Below are 24,600 nucleotides of genomic sequence, written 5' to 3'. Positions count from 1 at the left end.
GTAGAAAGAATATATGTGGGGTTTATGTACTACAACTAGGTTTTACATACCCAATCTCATTTAAATCATCACAATGACCCTTCAGGGTATTTTGAGTTCTACTTCACAGGTGAGGAAACCAAAATTCACCATACTTTTATGAACTAAGACAACGTCTCTGACTGCCATGGCACATATTATTGGTTATGTTTTGCATTTAAGTTGCTTAATGTCTGAAATTTCAGTATTTTTGAGCTGCTTTGAACTCCAAGTAGATTACTCTGGAAGGCAAGAGCACACTCCTATTATATCCCTGAGTTCCCAGAAAGTACTGTGCACATAAATGTTTAATGAACATGACAGATGATATTTAAATGTTCTTAAGTGGTAAAAACACATTCAGGGATCATCAATATTTCTCTAAACTGGATCACATAAGTTTCCTAGGAGTTCAATAATTTCAAGTCCTTGGCCCTCTACCTCATAACTTACAGGACAAAAGCTTATTTTAGAGATTTAAGTTACATATCCAAATAAGGTGATTATCACAGCCAATCCAACTAGAAAGACAAAAACAGGAAGCCAAGGTACATGTTATGCTCATAAATCCCATGGGATTCAAAATTTTTACTGCAGCAGGGGAGGAGTGGGGCAATGTGGGAGGGTCTGGATAGCATGAAGAGAGGGTAAAACAGGCACTTAGTGTTCATATGTGGATACACAAGACTAAGAATTAGCCAACTGTTAGTTTCATAAATCATCAGAGTTTGTTGTAGGAGTTCTCTCAAGTTTTTAGAACAAGAACAAACACAGTCTTTAAGGATCACCAAATCTGGGCCTGTGCCCATCACAGAAGGGCCTGAGCCAGCATATTCTAATAATGAGATTATAAACTACGCTATTAATACCCAATGCTGACAGAGGAAACAATGCTAGTGATTTATATTTATTTACAAAGCTGTTTCACACCCACCATTTCACTTTGTTTCAGGGAAGAGGGAGCTAACATTTACTGTGGATTGACAAAGTTAAATTCTGTACCAGAGAATTTACAGATGGTATCTCACATAATTCTTACATATGGCCCTCTGAGGTATCTTATCCCCATTTTACAGATGTGGAAACTGAGGCTCAGAGATTAGGCAACTTATCCAAGGCCATTAATCTCTAAGAGTAGCTGGAACAATGAACTGTCCTGCTGTACTTGGATAAATGATTTTCTTGCGAAGAAGAATAAAAAAATAGGGAAAGTATTCAGAACTAGGCTTTAACTTGCTCTGATTCTTAACAGTAAAAGGAAGTGAGATGGGAGATGGAAAGTAAGACTTCAGAGTACCATTATCTGTTAACCAGAAGAGTTAATCTCTATTCTACTTCCTCAGAAATTTTTCGTTGGTCAGGATTCTAAGAATACTACGCTATATTACACAGAACTAAGATAAAAAAAAAAAGAGAAAAGAGGGCTTCCCTGGTGGCGCAGTGGTTGAGAGTCCGCCTGCCGATGCAGGGGACACGGGTTCGTGCCCCGGTCCGGGAAGATCCCACATGCTGCAGAGCGGCTGGGCCCGTAAGCCATGGCCGCTGACCCTGCGCGTCCGGAGTCTGTGCTCCGCAACGGGAGAGGCCACAGCAGTGAGAGGCCCACGTACCGCCAAAAAAAAAGAGAGAAAAGAAAGGAATCCAATACAAACAGCTGGCAGGAAGGAACAAGTAACTGAGAGGTGCTCTGAATTTATCAATAGACATAGAAGTCCAACACAAATCCAACCGGGTGCATTTTCAGCAAGTAGGGCAGATCTAAGGTCTTTTAAAATCTCTGAGTGGCCAGTGGGGATGAGGAAAGAAAGAAAATACTAATGTGAGTTTTTCAACTCCTACACCTCCTCTACAGGTTGCAAGGCCTCTTGCCCCCAATATCTAGATTAAATATACTTTTATTGAATGAATTATTATACCTGCAGTGTTTATTGGAAAAGAGACTCATTTTCTGTATAAAATTGCTTAACATGCACCCTATTACTTTTTTTTTTTTTGCGGTACGCGGGCCTCTCACTGTTGTGGCCTCTCCCGCTGCGGAACACAGGCTCCGGACGCACAGGCTCAGCGGCCATGGCTCACGGGCCCAGCCGCTCCGCGGCATGTGGGATCTTCCCGGACCGGGGCACGAACCCGTGTCCCCTGCATCGGCAGGCGGACTCTCAACCACTGCGCCACCAGGGAAGACCTCCTATTACTTTTTAAGAATGTTTTCACAAACTAATTTAAGTATTAGCATAAATAACATTTAAAAGTTGCTAAGCCTTCTTCCCGGTAGACAGAGTCTGTTCTACAGATGATCAAATATGAAACTATGAAACAAAAGCAGTAAAATGGAAACTTGACCTCACACGTTCTAGGAGCAGACACACAGGCGTCACTAACTCTGCCCAAAAGCAATGGGGATTTGCCAAGCAGAGTAGAGGAAAGGTATTCTGTACAGAGAAAACAGCATATGCAAGGCAAGGACTCCAGGGTCTGTTCAGAAATCAGAGAACAGGGACAAGAAAGGACTCAGATGACACAGGCTTTTTGCTCAAGCAGCTGAGCGTATAGAGGATGCCATTCACTGATGATCCAGGGGAGAAGCAAATTCACAGCAGAAGAAGAATGAATTTGTTTTCAGAAACGGTGTCTGAAGTGAAAGAAATGTTCACTTGGCACCAGGAAACATAAATCTGGAATTCAGAAGAGAGAATGAGCCTGAAAACAGAACTAGGGATTACTAGGAGTAAAAGTGATAATACTAGGGACTTCCCTGGTGTTGCAGTGGTTAAGAATCCGCCTGCCAATGCAGGGGACACAGGTTCAAGCCCTGGTCCAGGAAGATCCCATATGAGGCGGAGCAACGAAGCCCGTGCACCACAGCTACTGAGCCTGCACTTTAGAGCCCGCAAGCCACAACTGCTGAAGCCCACGCACCTAGACCCTGTGCTCCACAACAGGAGAAGCCACCGCAGTGAGAAGCCCGCACACCGCAACGAAGAGTAGCCCCCGCTTGCTGGAACTAGAGAAAGCCCGCGCGCAGCAACGAAGACCCAACGCAGCCAAAAATAAATAAATTTATTTTTTAAAAAGGAAAGTGATATTAGCATAGTAATAGTTAACAACACAGGACAAAATCCTTTGGAAAAAAAAAGTTATACAAAGGACTGAGGAGGGATAAGGATCAAAGTAAAAAAAACCCAGGAGAATACCAAATATTAGATGTTAAAGTCAGGACTGGACCCTCATCTGTTGACTCCCAGTCACATGTACTCACACCAAGTTTCCTTCCCAGTGGGAAAGCAATGGAAAATTTAAAACTCACGCTTCTTAGACTTCACTTTCCCTTCAAATAATACTGCATAAGGTAAATTATTATGTTGCTTAAAAGCACCAAGGTTGCTTAAATGGTAACTCAAAAGCAGTTTTCTCTACCTGAACAAACTGCTAACTTAATGGTTTGATACTTCTGGTCTAGAAATTTAGCTCTATCCCAGGAAAGCTATTTTCTAAAATCCAGTACTTGTCTGCATGTTCCATGAGGCAAGAGTTTGCTTGCTCAATGCTGAGAACCAAACTGCAACAGATACACAGTAGACATTCAGTAAAGGTTTTTTGTATGAATGAATAAATGTCTTATTCTCCAGGGGAAAAACAGAAGAAAAGGAATTAGTATTATTTATGTCATATTTAATCAGTTATATTGGACTTCCCGCCAAAGGTAGACTATATTATAGTATAATGTATTACTTCACCTATTTCATAATTTTAATTGTTATGTTGCCCCCAATTTTAAAAGAGCAGGCAAGCTGTGGAAAATAGTATGGCAGTTCCTCAAATAAATTAAAAATACATTTACTGGGCTTCCCTGGTGGCGCAGTGGTTGAGAGTCCGCCTGCCGATGCAGGGAACACGGGTTCGTGCCCCGGTCCGGGAAGATCCCACATGCCGCGGAGCGGCTGGGCCCGTGAGCCATGGCCGCTGGGCCTGTGTGTCCGGAGCCTGTGCTCCGCAACGGGAGAGACCACAACAGTGAGAGGCCCGCGTAGCGCAAAAAAAAAAATACATTTACTATATGACCCAGCCAATTCCACTTCTGGGTATGTACTCACAAGAACTGAAAGCAGGGTCTTGAAGAGACATTTATACACTCATGTTCATAACAGCGTTATTCACAATCAGTAAAATGTGGAGCGGCCCAAGTGTCCATCAATGGATAAACAAACAAAATGTGGTCTATACATACAAGAAAATATTCAGCCTCAAAAAAAGAAGAAAATTCTGACACAAGCTACAACCTGAGTGAACCTGAGGACGTTATGATTCCACTTACCATAGGTTATTTAAAGTAGTCAAATTCATAGAAAGTACAATGGTGGTTGCCAGGGGCTGGGGCAAAGAGGGAATGGAGAGTTACCGTTTAATGGGTATAGCTTCTGTTTTGCAAGATGAAAAAGAAGAGTTCTGTAGATGAATGGTGGTGATGGCTGCAACAACATGGATCTACAACATGGCTACACACTTAAAAATGGTGACGATAGTAAATTTTATGTTATGTGTATTTTGCACATTTTTTAATGGGGGGGTGGAAATATACTATAGTACTATATGGCCTCTTTGCCTAGTAAACTTTTTATTCATGTAAAAAATACATTCAGAAAAGCACACAAAGGACACAAAGTTGACAAAGTATAAATGCTGTGTAACCAGCAACAAACAACATTCTAGCACCCAGAGGACCTCTCTCCCCTATCACTGTAAAGCTTTTTAAGGTGTTAAGTTTAAGAGGTCCAACCCCTTTCCTTGCCAGTTAATGTGATACAATCTTCCAGCAAGGTTCTCTAAAGACTTGCCAACTGCCATGGACCTTAAGTCTTCAAATTCTAAGGGCCAGTGGTATAATGTCCCTTTGTATTAACTGGGACACAGCAAGTAGGGTGCAGCAAGTACTGAGTCTAGTGGCATCGCTTTCTAGTTCTATAATTAGATTATTCAGTGGTAGAGGACAGGCTGCAAAATATGTCCCATGATTTTGTTGGCTTCCTCCAAGTTGAAAGTAGCCAATTTCAAAGTGACTTGAAAGTTGTATACTGAAATTATTCCAGTGTGGTCTGTCATTCCACACTGAAGTATGCGTTTGAAGTTAGTGCATGGTTAATGAGATTTCTGGTATCAAGTTCATGCTCTTCCTTGATTGGAAACCTGAGTGGCACAGAATGTTCTAAGTGGAAGTATCAGTATGTTATGCCCCTCATGACCTCTTCTTTCAGACTTCAATGTGAAACAAAATATGTGATGCAAATCTGAACTACTAATAATGAAACCAGATTATTTTTTTAGGATGGAATAGTTTATTTCAACAGTGGGACCAGCAGGGATATTAAAGGCAGCAGATTTTCTTTTGAATACTAGCCATTTTTTTCTCTTTACAAATCATTATTAAAAATAAGTACTAGATGTGTTACCCTGACTGGCTTATAAATCTTTAGAGAACCTTGTTGGCAGATTTCTATCACATTAACTGGAAAGGAAAGGGGTTGGACCTCTTAAACTTAACACTTTAAAAAGCTTTACCTTCTGCTCTGGGTGGGAGGTTGGAATAAAAGTTACCACCTAACTCTTTAAAAAAAAAAAAAAAAAAAGCTTTACTGTGGGAATTCCCTGGCAGTCCAGTGGTTAGGACTCAGTGCTTTCACTGCCAGGGCCCAGGTTCAAGCCCTGATCAGGGAACTAAGATCCCACGAGCCGCTCAGCGCAGCCAAAAACAAAAAAGAACATAAAAAGCTTTACAGTGGGGATTCCCTGGTGGCGCAGTGGTTGAGAGTCCGCCTGCCGATGCGGGTTCGTGCCCCAGTCCGAGAGGATCCCACATGCCGCGGAGCGGCTGGGCCCGTGAGCTATGGCCGCTGAGCCTGCGCGTCCGGAGCCTATGCTCCGCAACGGGAGAGGTCACAACAGTGAGAGGCCCGCGTACCACAAAAAAAAAAAAAAAAAAAAAGCTTTACAGTGATGGGAGAGAGGGGTCACACAGCCCAAATCTACCTGTTTCCCTCCACTCTTACTTTCTGGTTCAAGCCACCAGCATCTCTCACCTGTCCTAATACAACAGCCAGTAAAGTCTCCTGGGTTCCACTTCTGTTACCCACCCACCCACCCCACCCCCCTTATCCTCAGAATCCAGTCCTCACACAGTGGTCACAGCAGATCTTTCTCAAAACACACTCCCTTACTTTTTGAGCCCTCCAATGGCTTTCCTTTACACCTAAGGGACCTCTTACCCTGGCTTACAAAACCTTAAATGATTAGCCCCTAACTCTGGCCTCATTCTGTACCACTCTCCCCCTTGCCCACTACATTCCAGCCACAGTGACTTCCCATCTACTCCCCAAACACCCGAAAGGCTCAAATGGCTCTATGTCACCTGGTTCCCAAGGCCTGGAATGCTCATCGCCCAGATCTTCCCATGGCTGGGCTCCTTCTTCACATGCGGATCTCAACTTAAGGGTCACTTACTCAAAGAATCCTTCTCTGACCACATAATCTCAGTCACTCCTTATCACATCACCTTTTAGTCTCTTCCACAGCACTTGTCTCTGGTATTTTTCTTTGTTTACTTACTACTGGTCTTTTCTCACTAGACTGAAAACTCCTGAAAGAAGAGACATTATATTGGGTTGGCCAAAAAGTGCCTTTGGTTTTTAAGTAAAAATAAAAAACACATTTTTCATTTTCACCAAGAACTTTATTGAACAACATATTCACCCTTTTGTTCCACTACCTTCTGCCATTTTTCAGGCAACTTCATAATTCCATCTTCCCAAAACTTTTTATCTTTTTTTAAAATTTTATTTATTTATTTATTTTGGCTGTGTTGGGTCTTCATTTCTGTGCGAGGGCTTTCTCTAGTTGCGGCGAGCGGGGGCCACTCTTCATCGCGGTGCGCGGGCCTCTCACTGTCGCGGCCTCTCTTGTTGCGGAGCACAAGTTCCAGACGCGCAGGCTCAGTAGCTGTGGCTCACGGGCCCAGTTGCTCCGCGACATGTGGGATCTTTCCAGACCACGGCTTGAACTCGTGTCCCCTGCACTGGCAGGCAGATTCTCAACCACTGCGCCACCAGGGAAGCCCAACTTTTTATCTTTTTGAGCAAGGAACTGGTCCAGATGCCTTTTACAGTCTTCCAGGGAATTGAATTTTTTTCCATTAAGAGAATTTTGTAAAGACCGAAATAAATGGAAACCTGAAGGTGCAATGTCTGGTGAATATGGCAGATGAATCAGAACTTCCCAGCCAAGCTGTAACAGTTTTTGTCTGGTCATCAAAGAAACACACAGTCTTGCGTTATCCTGATGGATATTCTGTTGACTAATTCCAGATGCTCTTCATCGAGTGCTGCTTTCAGTTGGTCTAACTGGGAGCAGTACTTGTTGGAATTAATCGTTTTGTTTTCCAGAAGGAGCTCATGGTAGAGGACTACCTTACAATCCTACCATGTACAAAACATCACCTTCTTTGGATGAAGACCAGCCTTTGGTGTGGTTGGTGGTGGTTCTTTTCGCTTGCCCCACGATCTCTTCTGTTCCACATTATTGGACAGTATCCACTTTGCATCTCCCATCACAATTTATTTTAAAAGTAGAACATTTTCGTTACGTTTTAGTAGAGAATCGCATGTGGAAATACGGTCAAGAAGGTTTTTTGCACTTAACTTACGTGGAAACCAAACATCAAAGCGATCAACATAACCAAGCCGGTGCAAATGATTTTCAGTGCTTGAGGATATTTTGAGTATGTCGGCTATCTCTCGCGTGGCATAATGTTGATTGTTTTCAATTAATGTCTCGATATGATCAACTGGTCTACCCAACCGTGGAGCATCGTCCAGTGAGAAATCTCCAGCACAAAACTTCGCAAACCACTTGGGACACATTCAATCAGTCAGAGGCCCCTCTCCATACACTGCACAAATCTTTTTTTGCATTTCAGTTGTGTTTTTACCTTTCTTGAAATAATAAAGCATAATACGCCAAAAATGTTGCTTTTTTCTTCCATCTTCAATATTAAAATGGCTACACAAAAATTCACCAATTGGAGTAAGTTTTTTCTTTTTTTAAATGCACACTGATATGTCAGCTGTCACAATACAATCTAACAAAACTGTTTCTAATGAAGTTGAAGACAACTAAGTGCTATTAGAGCCACCTTACGGAAAAAAAGAATGAACCTTTTGGCCAACCCAATATATCTTCTTTACACCTATATCCCCAGTACCTAAAATAGCTTCTGGCACACAGTAGGTGTATTCACTAAACATCTGCTGAATGATTAAGTGGGGAATTACTACCCACACTTCAAGAATAAGTTCATAGGCAGAAACTAATTTCCCTGACGTCCCCAGGCTCCTGACACTAACTCCTTTATTCTTCTCATTTACTAATGTTTCTATTATAGTACTTATCAGAATTTATTGCATTTTTTTGTTTACGTGCCTGTCTTCCCCTCCTGCAATGCAAAACTTCTCAAGGTCAAGGAGCCTTTTTTGGAATCCTATTTGTATCCACAACACCAAGCTTGGTCTGGAATGCAAAGGAGCTTAAAAATCTTTGCTGTATGATGATGAGGAGGAGGGGGAATGACAGGAACAGCTAACATGCAGTGAGCGTTAACTACATGCAAAGAACATTTCCCATGGATTATCTCTTTAAATCCTTGCAACAATCCTGGAGGATAGGTACAATTATTTCCTCCATTTTGGAAATGACAAAACGCCCAGAGAGGTTATAAATAACATGCCTGAGATAACTACAGTAATAAGTGGCAATGTAATCTATCTAATCAATCTAACACCCAACTTAATGCTCTTATCCCCAACCTTCTATGTTAGCATGAACCATAAGCTGTTCTCAAATAAATGCATGATAGCACTTAAGTGACAAAACCAGGAGTTAACACTGACAGTACACTGTACTTTACAGCGATGTTGAAAATATTAAGAAACAATCAAGAAATGGGGAGGAGGGCTTCCCTGGCGGTGCAGTGGTTGAGAATCTGCCTGCCAATGCAGAGGACACGGGTTCGAGCCCTGGTCTGGGAAGATTCCACATGCTGCGGAGCAACTAAGCCTGTGCGCCACAACTACTGAGCCTGCGCTCTAGAGCCCACGAGCCACAACTACTGAGCCCGCGTGCCACTACTGAAGCCCGCGCGCCTAGAGCCCACGCTCTGCAACAAGAGAAGCCACCGCAATGAGAAGCCCGCGTACTGCAACGAAGAGCAGCCCCCACTCGCCACAGCTAGAGAAAGCCCGTACGCAGCAACGAAGACCCAATGCAGCCAAAGATAAATTAATTAAACAAATTTATTTAAAAAAAAAAAAGAAATGGGGAGGATCATGGAGCCTTGCCACATACCAGAAGCAATAAAATGATTGGTTAAAATTGGAATTCTTCCCAAACACTCAGAACATTTCTGAGTAGAAAAATGTCAATAAGAAAACCTGATGACTGGGAAAAGAATAACTGATAAAATGGGAAAAGTTCCCAACATATGTTACTAACTGATACAGCTCTTCCAAAAATGATACAGTTGATAACTGAGAAGGAGCAACACGTAGATTTTTAAGACAGGCACTACCAGTTTTCATGTTCATAAAATCTTAACTGATGTAAGCACAAAGAAACGTTTCAAATCAAATGCAGCTTATTTTTTAAAGATTATTTTGAAGCTCTGAAGACAGGCAACACTCTGTATCATTTACACTACTTTCTTTCCTAGCATGAAGTAGGGCAACTTTTAAGTACAATCACAAGGAACCTCTTCTAACTTACTGCCCAACCCCACTGACCAACTTTCCTGAGAAGAAATCAGGCAAATCCTATGCCGTGAAGTAGCAAAGCCAGTGAAGGCCTACCTCTCTCAGTCTTGAGACCTACTTCAGATGCACGGTATTACCACCTATCACTATAAAAGTTTAGAGGCTAATTTAGAGGTTACCAAGTGCCAGATAAAGTGAGCTTTTATACATACTCTCATTTAACTTTAAAACCCTGCCTGTTACAGATAGTATAATCTTTGTTTACAAACGAGAGGACTGAGGGTAAGACTATTCAAGGTTATAGAAGCTACAAAATAGAGAAGCAAGAACTATCCAGATTAGGCCCTTTCCATTATACAACACCGCCTCCCACAAAGGTAAGTGGTTCCATTTTTCCTGGTCATGGTCATGATGTTATCTCTTAGAAGGGAGATGAATTGCTGCTTAACACTTACCGGAGCCAACTTTGAACCAGGCTAAGTAGTTGGACTTTCACCCATCATCTCATTTAATCCTCCAGCAATCCTTATGATATGGGGTCCCATTTTACAGATGAAGAAACTGACACTAAAGGAGATCAAATAAGTCATCAATAACACAAACTTAACTGGAGACTATGAATTCAAATCTGTATCTAACTCCAAAGACCATACCTTACCATCTTACAGGGCTTCATTGAAGGCACAAATAGTCCATTAAAGCCACTGGTCATGGTCACGGATAAAAAACACCTTTATAAAAAGGATTCGAGGACCTAGTGGCACAGTGGTTAAGAATCCGCCTGCCAATACAGGGGACACAGGTTCGAGCCTTGGTCCGGGAAGATCCCACATGCCATGGAGCAACTAAGCCCATGTGCCACAACTACTGAGCCCTCGCACCACAATTACTGAAGCCCGCCCACCTAGAGCCCCTGCTCCACAACAACAGAAGCCACCTCAAGGAGAAGCCCGGCACCACAACGAAGAGTAGCTCCCGCTCGCCGCAACCAGAGAAAGCCTGCGCGCAACAACAAAGACCCAATGTAGCCAAAAATAAATTAATTAATTAAAGAAAAAAGGATTTGATACAACTCTTATAGCCATGTTACAATGGTTGTTTCCATTTCCCAAGATCTATAAGTAACCCTGAGTTTCTAAAACAAAGAACAGTACACAAAAATGCAAACATACATGATAGGAACAACAGTCCTGAACGTTATAGTCAGAGAAATCCTGACAAGCCCGTGATATATAAATTGTCATATCTACACTAAACCAAACTATGTAAATTATGCAAAGACTTCCTTTCATAAATCATCTGCACTATAATACCATATAACCACACTCTTGTTCCAACTATTTCACAAATAAAATCTGTCCAGGTAAAATATATGATCTGTACAGTCAATGTTTCAGGCAAAATCAAAAACCCTACTTTGGTAAAGACCTGTCTCCATAAGTAAATAACAATCATTCAGGGCCCTATCTCATCCTGCATAACACCCTCCACAGCATAAGTTTCTTTTTTGTTTTTTGTTTCTACAATGCTGCAGATGGAGAAACCAAGAAGTGATTACTTATCTTTCTCAATATCACAATCAGAAATCTACAAATAAAACTTGTGTCTATAACCTTTCCCAATATCACTAAATTCCACTAACCCACAAGGTCTTCTTTCAACTACAAATGTAAAAGAAAAGGAATGGGAAAAAAAAAAACCTAGAATATATAACTATCTGCAGACTTCAAAGCAACTCTTCTCAGACTAAAAACCCTTTATAAGTGGAAACAAAAATAGATTTCATTCTTTTTTTTTTTTTGCGGTATGCGGGCCTCTCACTGCTGTGGCCTCTCCCGTTACGGAGCACAGGCTCCAGACGCGCAGGCTCAGTGGCCATGGCTCACGGACCTAGCCGCTCAGCCGCATGTGGGATCCTCCCAGACCGGGGCACGAACCCGTGTCCCCTGCATCGGCAGGCGGACTCTCAACCACTGCGCCACCAGGGAAGCCCCTTCATTCTTAAATTAAGTGATTTGTAGCGATTTCTATCAGACATTTCAGAAAGATTCAAATTTACATGTATAATTCTAAAATCAAAACTGAAAGTCTCGGACTTCCCTGGTGGCACAGTGGTTAAGAATCTGCCTGCCGATGCAGGTGACACGAGTTCGAGCCCTGGTCCGGGAAGACCCCACATGCCGCGGAGCAACTAAGCCCGTGCGCAACAACTACTGAAGCCCATGCACCTAGAGCCTGTGCTCCGCAACAAGAGAAGCCACTGCAATGAGAAGCCCATGCGCAGCAACGAAGACCCAATGCAGCCAAAAATAAATAAATAAATAAAATCTTCTTTAAAAAAAAATTTTTTTTAAAGACCCAACGCAGCCAAATAAACAAATTTATTTTTAAAAAAAGTTTACCCTCAAACTGTCTGAAACCTAGCTTCTACTTAAAATGTGGTTGAGGGCTTTCCTGGTGGCACAGTGGTTAAGAATCCACCTCCTTCAAAAAAAAAAAAAAATCTCCCTGCCAAAGCAGGGGACACGGGTTCGAGCCCTGGTCCAGGAAGATCCCACATGCCACAGAGCAACTAAGCCCGTGTGTCACAACTACTGAGCCTGCATGCCACAACTACTGAAGCCCACACACCTAGACCCTGTGCTCCACAAGAGAAGCCACCGCAATGAGAAGCCCGCGTCCCGCAAGGAAGAACAGCCCCTGCTTGCCGCAAGTAGAGAAAGCCACACACAGCAATAGAGAACCAAAGCAGCCAAAAGTAAATAAATTTATTTTAAAAATAAATAAATAAAGTAAAATAAAAAGTGGTTGAGAGAAATGACATTTGGATGAGATCTACAAAATGTGCTGTATTTATCTACTCCTCTAGGTTCTGTTTCTGGATCAAGTAATCCACCAATCAATTACTTTGGCCCAGAAGTCACAAACTTGAACATTTGAGCAACCTGATGAAAGACAAAAAGGCTGTTATTGTGTTGACCCAGAAACTGCTCAAAAGATTTACAATTCAAATTTAAAAACACAGTGTTAAACAGTGCTGTGGTAACTGGCTATGCATATAAAAAAATTAGATCCCTGACTCACATCATATACAAAAAAAATTTTTTTTCAGGCAAGATCAAGAGCTAAATATAAAATACCAAATTTCTAAAACTTTTAGAAGGAAATGCAGAGACCTAAATGACCTTGGAGTATGGAATAGATTTCTTAAATAAGGCACCAAGGACACAAACCAATAAGAAAAATGATGATAGATTTGACAATCCTTTCTATTCAACAAACCATATAAAAAGTTAACAGATAAGCCACACAGACTAGAAAATACCTACAATTCATTTCACAGATATAACCAGGATATGCAATAAACTCCTAAAAGCAATTTTCAAAGGACAACCCAACTGGGGGGGAGAGACAGGGACAGACAGCTAAGAAATAGAAATCTGAATAGTCACTCAACATTTCAACATGCTCAATCTCATAATTAATCAAGAAATATTTTAAGATAATATCATTTCACACTCATCTGATTTGTAAACATGTAATAAATCTGCCAATGTCATGGATCTATAAGGATTTAGATAGAGCAATTCTCATTTTCTCATGCTAAAAAAACACAAAGTGACTCAATTCTGGAAAGCAATTTGGCAATATCTGATAGAACTTTAAATTCCCATAATCTCCATAATCTCAAACCCAGTAATTCCACTTCTGGGTAATTTACACCAGAGAACTTCATTTCAAACTGAGTAGCCATACACAGACACACACACAGACACACACACACAGACACACACACACAGACACACACACACACATTTCACAAAACATTTAATCCTTACTGCAAAACAACCTGATATTTCTCTGAACTATTTTAATTCCTAAAGTGATTTCATAACCGATTAATGGTTCCCAACATGCAGTTTGAAAAACTTGCCAAAGATCTTAAATACGTGCACAAGGATTTCTAACCAGGAATGTTCAATGCAGCATTGTTTTTAAAACAGGAAAAATGGAAACAACCTAAATACCTATCAACACGAAAATAAATTTAAACTGGTTGTATTCGTATAATAATACAACTATACAGCAGATAAAAGTAATGACTGTAACTAGGATGAACCACATGAAACTACCATTTTTGTAGGTCAAAAATGGTAAAAATATCAGCAATTTCATGGGTCTAAAAAAACTTGTTTCATGAAAAACAAGTTACAGAGTAGGTAGAATATTGCTTATATAAAGTTTGAAAATACCCAAAACATAATATTGATTTATGAATATACTCCTATGTAGTAATTATATAAAAACAGGTATTAGAAACACCAAATTCAAGATATCATTACTTCTGGGAAGAAAGTGAAATGTAACCCAAGAAGGTGCTTCAACTGCATGTGAAAGGCTTTTCTTTAAAAAAAAAAAACAGGTAAGTGTGGGAAAACGCTGAGGTCTGATATAACTGTATGGTAGCCGTGTGAAGGTTGATTATCTTGGTCTCTGTATCCTCCCGTATGTTTGAAATACGTTAAGAAGAAAAATAGTATATGTATTAGCCAACGAAAGCACACGTCTGCAGCCTAAATTCAAACCAACTGCTCCATAGACAATTTCTTTCATTGGCTTGAAACGCTAACGCATCATCATCACCTTTTTTTAACAAGGGCCTCTAGCCAAAAATAAATAAATAAATAAAATAAAGCTTTATGTAACACCCAATTTAAATAGTTCCTTAAAATCCATCAAGCGAAGATTATCCCTGGAAAATTGGTTTTGTTCCTCCTTCCAGTTCAGTGCTATATATTTTACCATATTTCCATTTTCATCTCGGCTGCCAAGAAAATTCAAATCCAAATTTTATTTTTAGTCACTGAATTATGCTGCCACTTGGGAAAAGAATATATGCCTTCTCCTTTTCCTCATTTTTCTTTTATATATATATAATTATTATATTTCTGGCTCTTTTAAGTTACAGAAATTCTGCAGTGAAATAAAATGTAAATAAATTCCAAGAAAATAAAAATAAACTTTCTGTTCCACCACGCTAAGGAGTTTTCACCATCATTGCTTCTTCCTGGACCAAAGGAATGGGTATGCAAATACAACTATGCATACATGTTCACGATACTAAAATTTCAGGACATACAGGATTAAAGTCAATATGCTACCAGTGAAAAATAATTAGCTAATATACTAACAAAAAAATGCATACAAAAGAAAACGTGAAGTTGGTCAAAATTTAATAAGCTGATTATTTCTTTCTCTTCAAGACCATTTTGCTTTGTATGCTTTGTTTTCCGGTGCATGGACATTGTGGAAAATTCCTAAGTCCAATAAGAATATGTAACATTACAAGTCATATATAAAGAAAGTTCTGTGGGGTTTTTTGCGTGCATGTGGTCGCCTTTTTAAAAACTTGAAGTGTCCTTTCCCACAGGTATTTTGCCCATGCCTAAAGATATTCTGGCAGTTTTCTGAGTTTGGCTTCCCTTCTCCTTCTGTCTGGAGCCTCACAATGTCTGCTGAAGCCAAGCATACCATGTAGGCAGCACACATCCCCTCTAACACATGGTATACCCCAATACAGAAAATTCAAAACCATGGGTTACATGAAACAAATCCCCTAATTAATCCATTCCTTAACTTCCAAAACTGAATACCAAATGTTCTTATTAAATAGGTTTGGTTAATTATTTCCTTACAAACAGGGCCTAGGATGTCAATCACTCTTATTTATCTCATTTTAGAAATAAAGGATAATACAGGGGGACTTCTCTGGCAGTCCAGTGGCTAACATTTTGCCTCCCAATGCAGGGGATGCGGGTTCGATCCCTGGTCAGCGAGCTAAGATTCCCACATGCCTCACAGCCAAAAAAACCAAAACAGAAAACAGAAGCAATATTGTAACAAATTCAATAAGGACTTTAAAAACGGTCCACATCAAAAAAATCTTTTTTTAAAAAGAGATAACATAGAGAATATACACCAAGATGACAATTCACAAAGACTTTGAAAAGATTATTTTTAACAAAGTTAAAGCACTTCACTCAGCAGTAAGCCCAAAACAACACAATCCAATTTAGGTTTTGAAAAGAATATAACATTTACTCGCCACCAGGATTACAACAGATATGAATAAAGTTATATGCTCCTCATCTTCAAGAAATGTATAGTCTACTGGGCAGTCGTCCAGATTCTTTTAACAGGGATGGCAAAATCACGCTGCTTTCCAGGACTAGATAGGGAATCTAAATAGGTGAGCAGCTCTATCTAAGGGGTAAGTATTAGAAAGAACAACTACAGAATGTAGATTTTGCCTAAAGTAATTCTAAATCAACTTCAAAAGAATGCTATCAAAACCAAACACATCTCCCAGTGAGACAGAATACATCATTGCAAGACATGTTTAACTGCCAATCAGATACAGACTGAAAAAAAAAGTTGGAAATGGCATGGAGAAGCTAGACCTCGGCCACATTTCTGGTCAAGAGTTAACACTGCTGTGACTTTTCTGGATGGCAGTCTGGCAATACACATCAAAAAGTAAAACATGCATTTCCTTCAACCCAGTAACTAGACTCTTTAGAGAGCTACTCTAAAGAGCCATCAGCACGCAACAATTGTACATGCAATGCATACGCATGATATACAATAAATTTAAACAATCTAAACATCCAGCAATAGGAACACTGTTAAATTATGGTACACACATTCAACAAAATACTAAGAAACGATTTAAAGAACAGAGTAGACACAAACGGATTGACCTGGAAAGCCATCATGAGTGTTGGTTTTTAACGCACACGACTATGAGCCAAGATGGCGCCACGTGCCAAGCTCCCAAGTGCTACTTCCGGTCACACCTGGAAGCAAGATTCCAAGCCACAGCCTGAGAAGGGTTGGCTGGTGTCAGTGGTGTAGCTCTTCTGAGAACTGCTCAAGGAGAGCCAGTCTGCAGCCAACCTGTCCAGCTGCCCAGCAACCTGCAAGCAGGTACAGGAATAATAAAGTAGCCCCTCTGGCCTACACTGAGGAGTCCACAGCAGAACATTCACTACAAACCCAGCGTGGAGATTTTCAAGTTGCAACCAAATAAACCCAGCAAAGAACTGGCAAAGCTGGTGATGTTTATGGCACAGATGTTCTGCCACCCAGAACATCTAGATAACTTTCCTCAAGAACGGAAAGATCTGCCCTCCTACAGCTACACTGTCTTGAATGCAGGCCTTCCAATAACATTTTGCAATACTCTGATCTTCCTGAATACCTCATCTATCCATCAAGGTTGCCAGAGATCTTCTTTGAACCTCGACGCTGCCATGTAAGTTTCTACGACTCTGTACACTCATTCTGTGACTGATGAGAATAAAAGTGCAAAAACAAGAATAAGGTGAATATAGTATTGCAGAATTATACATGCACATGTTAAGGGACAGCAACACAACTGCACCCAAGATACCTTTGGAAGTGATCCCTAAACTACAGAAGAAGCATCTGAAATGACGCCAAGACCGTCAATGTTATCACAACCGTATGCTTCTGTCTCTTTTTTCTGTAATCTTTTGGCTGTGCCGTGCAGCACGTGGGATCTTATTCCCCAACCAGGGATCGAACTCTCTCACTCTGCATCGGAACCGCGAAGTCTTAACCACTGGGCCGCCAGGGAAGTCCCACAACTGTGTGGTTCTCTAAGGTCGCTGCCTTGACATTCTAACAAGGGCAAGATGAACAAGAGGAAGAGGACAACGACCCAGAATGCTAATGCAGCATGCCTTGGGGGAGAGGCTCTAAACACAAGGAAAGAAGGTTACCAACGTACTTCAGAAACAAAAGAAGAAAAGAGTTCGAAGTGTTTAACTTTTCAGCTATCTGTTAGATTCATGAGCCCCAAGAATGTGCACGAAAACCACTAAAGCAGCTGAAGAGTTTCAAGGAGACCCGTGAAGTGAGGTTAGTGCCCCTGGGCCTTACCTCCAGGTTGGCAGGGATTCACACGCTTTTTCTATCTTTGTGCACAGGTTTCTGCAGCAGCACCAAGGAGGAGTAGCGAGATCCTTCGGTCTGCTGTGTACACTTCTCAGCGCCCGGCAGTCGCAGAGCGCATTCCGGTGTTGCTCACGACCATGCCACCCATTCTGTTATGACAAGAACTCTGGGGAAGTCATGACAGTAGGAAACAAAGCTCTGCAAGAGATAACAGCACAATGACTAAAAAACTTCCTCAAAACCTTGCCCAGAATAATGAAACACAAAGAAAGAATGTGATGATGTCTCCTAGGACTCTGATTCAGTTCTTCCAAAAACTGAACCCTCAGATACTGCAGAAGGAATTCCAGGGTAGGACTACAGAGGCCTCTATAAAATCAAGGGTACAAGAACACGGAGAATTAGATGCTAAAGATTACATTCCGGTAACAGAAGTTCTGGAAGTTGAGCAAGAGAATGCTGAGAACGATCAAGATGGGTGGGGAAACACCAGTCTCAGGGAGGAGGAAGCTGATGCTAAGTGGGTTGATGTGCACCACTCTTCCGATGAAGAACAGCAAGAAGTCTCCGAGAAGCTGAACGGCTTCAGAGAGGAGCCAGAATGTCCCATCAAAAAATAAGTTTTTCTGGGCTTCTCTGGTGGCGCAGTGGTTGAGAGTCCGCCTGCCGATGCAGGGGACGCGGGTTTGTGCCCCGGTCTGGGAAGATCCCACATGCCGCGGAGTGGCTGCGCCCGTGAGCCATGGCCGCTGAGCCTGCGCGTCCGGAGCCCGTGCTTCGCAACGGGAGAGGCCACAACAGTGAGAGGCCCGCGTACCGCAGAAGAAAAAAATAATATAAGTTTTTCTTCAGAGAAAAGCAGCTGGTGCTACAAGATTAACTTTTGAAAAAGAGAAAACGAAGTAACTTCCAGGCAAGTTTTCCACTCCAAGGAAAAGGCTAAATTTGTGTCATTAATCTGAATGTTAGTGAATAAAGACTGTTTATTTGCATTCAAAAGTCCAGAAGCACTATATTTTGAAAATCACCCAAAAAAGCACACTGCTGAACAATGGTTGGTTTGATCCCATTTTAAAAACTCTGCAACAGGAAAAATGAGCCCTAATATGTAGATTTTAATTAACAATGTAGCAATATTGGTTTATCAATTGTAACAAATACAGCATGTTAATGCAAGGTGTTATCAACAAGGGAAAATGGAGGGTGGATAATATGAGAACTTTCTTTACTATCCACACAAAGTTATGTAAATCTAAAACTGCTCTAATAAAGTCTATTAATTTTTTAAAAACCTACATGTGTAGACAGATTTGCAAATAAGCATATGCAGACAAAGAGAGCGGGAAAGCTCTATATCAAACTTATTAACAGTGGTTTTCTACAGAGAGTGAAGAGCACAAGGAAGAATTTTCACATTGCATATTTCTGGACTGTCTAAAAACTTTCTACACTGAGCAATACTCTAAGAGGCTCTGCAGCACATGGAGAGCCTGGGTCCTGAAACCAGACTGCATGGATTCAAACCCCAGCTCCACCATTAACTAGCTGACAAACTTGGGTAGTTAATCTCTCTGTGCCTCAGTTTCCTCATCTGGAACTAGGGATAGTAGTTTTTGTACCCACACAAAGCTGCCGCAGGTATTAAGTGACTTACTCCATGTTAAGCATTGGAAAACTACCTAGTCCATAGTAAGTGCTCAATAAGTAGTGTCCTCCACCGCCACCAAGCATCCACTGTGCCTCAGTTTTTTTAAATCTTGACTGGTAAGACAAATCAGGAAAACTTGGCTCATCAAGCCCTTTCTAGTGAGATCTACAATCCAGAGAATACAATGTATTCAACAGCCAAATAAAATTAATCTGAGTTTTTAACAGATTACAAATAAACACTTAGCAATATAAGCCCATTTATATGAAAACAATCACTAATAGATTCTATAAGGATAATCATAAAAACAAACCCCTCTAAGTGCTGTGATTCTGGATAATATTTACTTTCTCCTTTATACTTTACTGAGTCATTTTAATTTTCCACATTGAGTATGCATCATTTTTAATGAAATAAAGTAGGAGTCGGCAAACTTTTTCTATTGAAGGCCACATACTAAATATTTTACCCTTTACAGGCCATAAGGGTCTCTGTCCCAACTATTCAACTCCACTGTTGAACCACAAAAGCAACCAGACAATACCTAAATGAACGCATACGGCTATGTCCCACTGACAATTTAATTTACAAAAACAGGAAGCTGGCAGGACACTGCCCACAAGCAGTCAAGTTTGCCAACTCCTGAAATAAAGAAGGAAACAAAATTGTTTTCATTTTGGAAAACAAAATATAATTTACAACAAAGAAACTGCATGAGCTAAACTGACATTATTGATGGGGAAAAAAACCCTATTCATTTATTAATATATGGGAATGTACGGACAGAAAAACACAAACTCTCTCATTTAGGCTCTGGAAATCCTCCTCTCATCCTTAGTGCCCCAGTAAGAGAAAACTTGCTAAGGAGCCTAAAGTCTAGATAGGAACATAAACTAGTGGGTAGGCAATCACAAACAGAAACTAAAAGAAGTATGTCGTTCATATTTAAATCAACTTGAAATTTCTTCAAATTTCATAATAATTCACCAAGTAGCGGCCACCACAGGCGTGGAAGTCCCAACTACTGAGGAAAGGATTTTAGTCTTGGATAATCACAATCGGCACCGACAAATTTGTGAAAGGAGATGAAAACATCTATGGACATCTAACAGCATTAGAAGTGAAATTTCTATGAAATAAACGTTAGAAATGAAAAACTCAGGAATGAAAAATCTATGAAATTCTAACGGAATTAGAGTCAGAGGGTGGTTAAGATGAGACATGCAAGTGGCCTTTGATAGGACACTTCAAACTTCAAAACTGACAAAGTTTCTGATCTCCGCCCCAAAAATAAAGCTTTGGATTGAAGGAAACTATTCTTAACATTTCACGTGGAACGTGGTTTGAAATATTATGACAGATTTCTTTGAGTTTTCAATGGTTTCTCTGGAGGAGGGAAGAAGGACTGTTTTGGGAAGAGCTACGAAGGCTGCGAAGTCCAGAGTCTAAACCTGAAGACGTTAGAAGACCACTCTGCTAAAAAGACGCCAACCCCCTGCAACGCAGCCAGCGTGCCCGATACAACCGCAGCGGGACCGCTCAAGCTTTCTGCTGAGCGACCTCGCCAAGTTGTCAAACCCCAGAGGAGACAGTAAACAACACCCAGAGCCAGCGGTGCCCAAGGCGAGCTCTCGCACAGACGCCCAGACCCACCGAAGCCGGTGAGCAGTAGCCTCAAGGGGCGACACCGACACACGGCAGCCCGACGCCCGGGACACCAAGCCCAGAACGCGGTCCCCCCGGCCGCCTGCGCGCGGGCAAGCACCGGTGAGGGGTCTCCCCGCCGCAGGGGCCGGACGAGGGCCCAAGCGGAGCCCACCCAGGAGTGCGGCCAGCGGAGACGCGGAGCGGCGCTGGGGCCGGGGGGACTCGGGGCGGAGGGCGGACCCGGGGCCGAAGGAAGCCGGGGCCGAGGGACCCGGGGCTGGGGGCGCCGGTACCAAAGGGAGCTGGGGCCGAAAGGAGCCGGGGCTGAGAGGACCCGGGATGGAAGGAAGCCGGGCACCCGGAGCTGAAGGGACTCGGGACTGAGGGGACCCAGGGCTGGGAGTACTGGAAGGGAGCCGGGGCTGAGAGGCCCGGGGCAGAGGAAACCCGGCCCCGAGGGGCGCCGGCCCGGGGGTCGGGCGGACAGAGCAGGGAATGGAGGAGCGCGCTCCCCGCCCGCCGCGCCGCCGGGACACCCGCCCTCAACCCTCGGCCCCGCCGGCCTGGCCCGTGCTCCCACTCGAGAAACTCACCAGAGCTCGCCGCCGCCTCGCCACGCGTCTCGGGTGCCTCGGAACCGCGGCCGCCGGGACCCCAAAGCAGCTGTGGGGCCGCCCGCTGCCGCCGCCGCGACCCAGCGTCCGGGAGGGTCCTCACACCGCCGCCGCCGTGACGCGAATCGCAAGAGGCGGCTCTGGCCAATGAGAGCACTCCTCGTGCGCAGCCGCGCTGGCCCAAGCCGGAAGCGCCCCGCCAGGCCGCTCCCCGGCCTGGAAAGGCTTGGGAGCCACGGGGGGTGGTCCGCAACACGATCCGGCGGCGCCGAGAGCCCGGGGACACGGAAGTCCTTTAGCTTCCCTGCCTCCGGAGGCGGGAGCGTGTGCAGCGGAAGAGGCGGGGCCGCCCGGCTCGGGAAGCTTCCCGGTCTCTATGGATACAGCTCACACGCCTTGGGCGGAACCGAAACTGAGGGATTGCTAGGCGTAGTCTGTGGAGGCTTCGGACCTAAATCCGAAACATCTTGCCCAAAACAACAGCGTTTGCCTTTTATTACCTCCCGAAGACACTACCATTTGTGCCCCACGACTTCCAGAAAACGAATGTGAGCCCGCTCCTCTTAAAATATATGTAATTCAGAGCGATTTTTAAAATGTTTTAGCGTAATAGCAGGTCAGAAACTAATTCAGCAATAAATACCGTGTCTGTTTACCCAGAGCGAGTCGTTTTCTACTTGTGAGATTCAATTGAGCTCTAACTTCTTAGACCCCAAGATCGGGTTTCACTACATACTTACTCTACAAGAAAAGGAAGTGTAGGAGTTGGCCGGTGTAGAAAATGTTTTCTTCACATTCCGTTCTAAGAGGGATTTATCACGCTCCAAGGAGGTTATATTGCCTTAACTGTCAAAAATCTTGTTATACTGATTAAAGGAAACCCATAAGCTTTCAAGGACATCCATGACCCAGGCCTGTCCCTCCCTGGAACCACACCAACCGAAAACGAAGGAGGCTGGAAAAAGCGTCACAGATCTATCAAAAGACCGAAGATCCGATACACAATATAAGGAAAAATGTTTAAAATAGAGGACCCTCCAGCCTGGAAATGTAAAATCTAAGAAGTGATTAAAGTTACTAAAATCAGAAAGAGCATGAATAAAATGGTCTTAATACTAGTATTTTAGAACTAAGTCCACCCAGTTAAGCTTGAAAGATAAATCAAAGCAGACAAACTTACACTTCGACAGCACCTTAGAGACAACACCAGTATTTGCAGAGCGAATCTGACCCGTGTACCGACTCACACAGGGCACAGATGAGAACAGGGGCCTCAGGCTTAAAAAGAGGTCTACTACAGAGGACAGAGCTACATAAAAGACCATTAACTAAGAGAGTGTTCAAATACCTCAAACCTTTTCTGCATCCTTCTCTCAATGATTTTGCTTTGACAAAACAAAGTGCTTTCCTCTGGAACAGTCCTTCATGGGCTAAAACATGTGAGAAAGATCCTTATGATTTTCCCACCAAGATTTTTCCTCTCATTCTCTGTCATCTTGACCCCAGTCCCAGATCACTACTACCAATTCCTGATGCTCCCAGTGATGAAACAAACCCCATCATTCCCTCAGAATGCTCACACCTTCTCAGCCAGTGAAGACACTGACACCATCCCTGACCTGAAGGACCATCCCCTGAGTCCCACATCCACAGATGGCTTCATCCATATCTCTTACTTAAAGGTCACCATTAAATGTCCCAAAGCAGATATTTCAGGTCTCTCTCCCCAACTGTGCTTCAGTTCATAATCTCTATATATTGTCTTCTAACTAGCAGTCCAAAAACCAAGGGGAATTCAGTAAAATTCTGTATCCTCCAGCACCTCAGAAACAACTGTGTCAGCTGTGGATTTTTAGAATGTCTGTTCCCTCCATCCTAAAGGTGTCACACTTCTCCACAGGAGGGTGGAGTACTTCCTCTTCTGCAGCACCCAGGAAAGAGTCCCTTCCACTCCTACTCCCCCTACTAGTCACCAGTGACCCAACAGTGCCCTGAGGCACAGCTAGTCTGATGTGGTCATCTCTGCAATGATCAGATGTTGTTGACAGAGAAGCGCATCACTGGGTAAGTGACATTCATAATCCGGTTTCGGCCACCCCAGAATGAGGCGTCAGTGGTGCTACAGTATATGCTGCAGAAATGGTGATGATGGACTTGCTCTGGGGACAGCCTCAGCCTGCGTTGTGATCTGCAAGTCAACAGCCAATGAGAACTGAAGAGGTAACCAGAGCGACCAGCAAATGAAGGTGCAGCTTTCAAATGCTACAGGACAGAGAAAATGCTCCAGACCCCATTGTGAATTTAAGCTTGGAGTCCCAACTGGTTTGTTTTGTTTTGTTTTTCTTCTCCAATAAATAAAAGAGAAATTATACTATTTTTCTAATCAGAACAATTGCTATTTTTAAGGAGAAAAAAGAGACAAATCATTCTACTAGTGACAATCAAAATTAGCAGTCTTCTTTGAAAGAACTGTGTCTACCGCTTTCCAGAAAAAATTACAAAAGGAGGTTAACAGCTTCATCATTACGAAATACCTAAAACCAATCTAAACTCTTCTCTTCTCCCGCAGTATCTACAAGCTGCTGAAATATAAACATTAGAACTGAGGGGAAAGAATCTGGACAAAGTGAAAGATGGACCATAAAAAAAGAGAAACTGAGAAGAAAGAGCAAGAAATGTCACACCAATCCTTGTGTTTGTCTCATACATATGTTGTAGGAGAGGAAAAATTTCTTTCTACCCTCTTAGGTTCTGCGGCTGGCCTAAGAAGTAAACTGAGATAAGACATTACTAACAAGAGAAAAGCTTATAAATTTAATGTTTCTACATGCACACAGGAGTCTGCAGAAGGAAAATGAAGACCTGAGGAGAACATTAGAGCCAAAAGCTTACATACCTT

The 24,600-nt window shown here is 42.5% G+C and overlaps 1 protein-coding gene across 4 annotated transcripts in view; it reads right to left on the bottom strand.

Annotated features, from left to right (window-relative positions):
- ADIPOR2 (adiponectin receptor 2) overlaps positions 1-21,998 on the bottom strand; it is a 52,705-nt gene extending 30,707 nt beyond the window's left edge. Inside the window, exons 1-2 of one of the 4 annotated variants that reach the window (XM_079935936.1) lie at positions 21,681-21,998; positions 17,778-17,990 (exon numbers count right to left, since the gene is read on the bottom strand). The gene's annotated coding sequence lies outside the window, so the exon portion shown is untranslated. Of the gene's footprint in view, positions 1-10,267; positions 11,548-17,777; positions 17,991-21,680 lie in introns of those variants that run through there. The other 3 variants (XM_079935935.1, XM_079935937.1, XM_079935938.1) reach the window with 3 other exon arrangements.
- Positions 21,999-24,600: the final 2,602 nt, after the last annotated feature.

The sequence above is a fragment of the Stenella coeruleoalba genome (assembly GCF_951394435.1).
Source record: "Stenella coeruleoalba genome assembly, chromosome: 11".
NCBI lineage: Eukaryota > Metazoa > Chordata > Mammalia > Artiodactyla > Delphinidae > Stenella > Stenella coeruleoalba.
The sequence above is the reverse complement of the archived record's forward strand: the minus strand, read 5'-3'. Positions and strand labels throughout refer to the sequence as shown.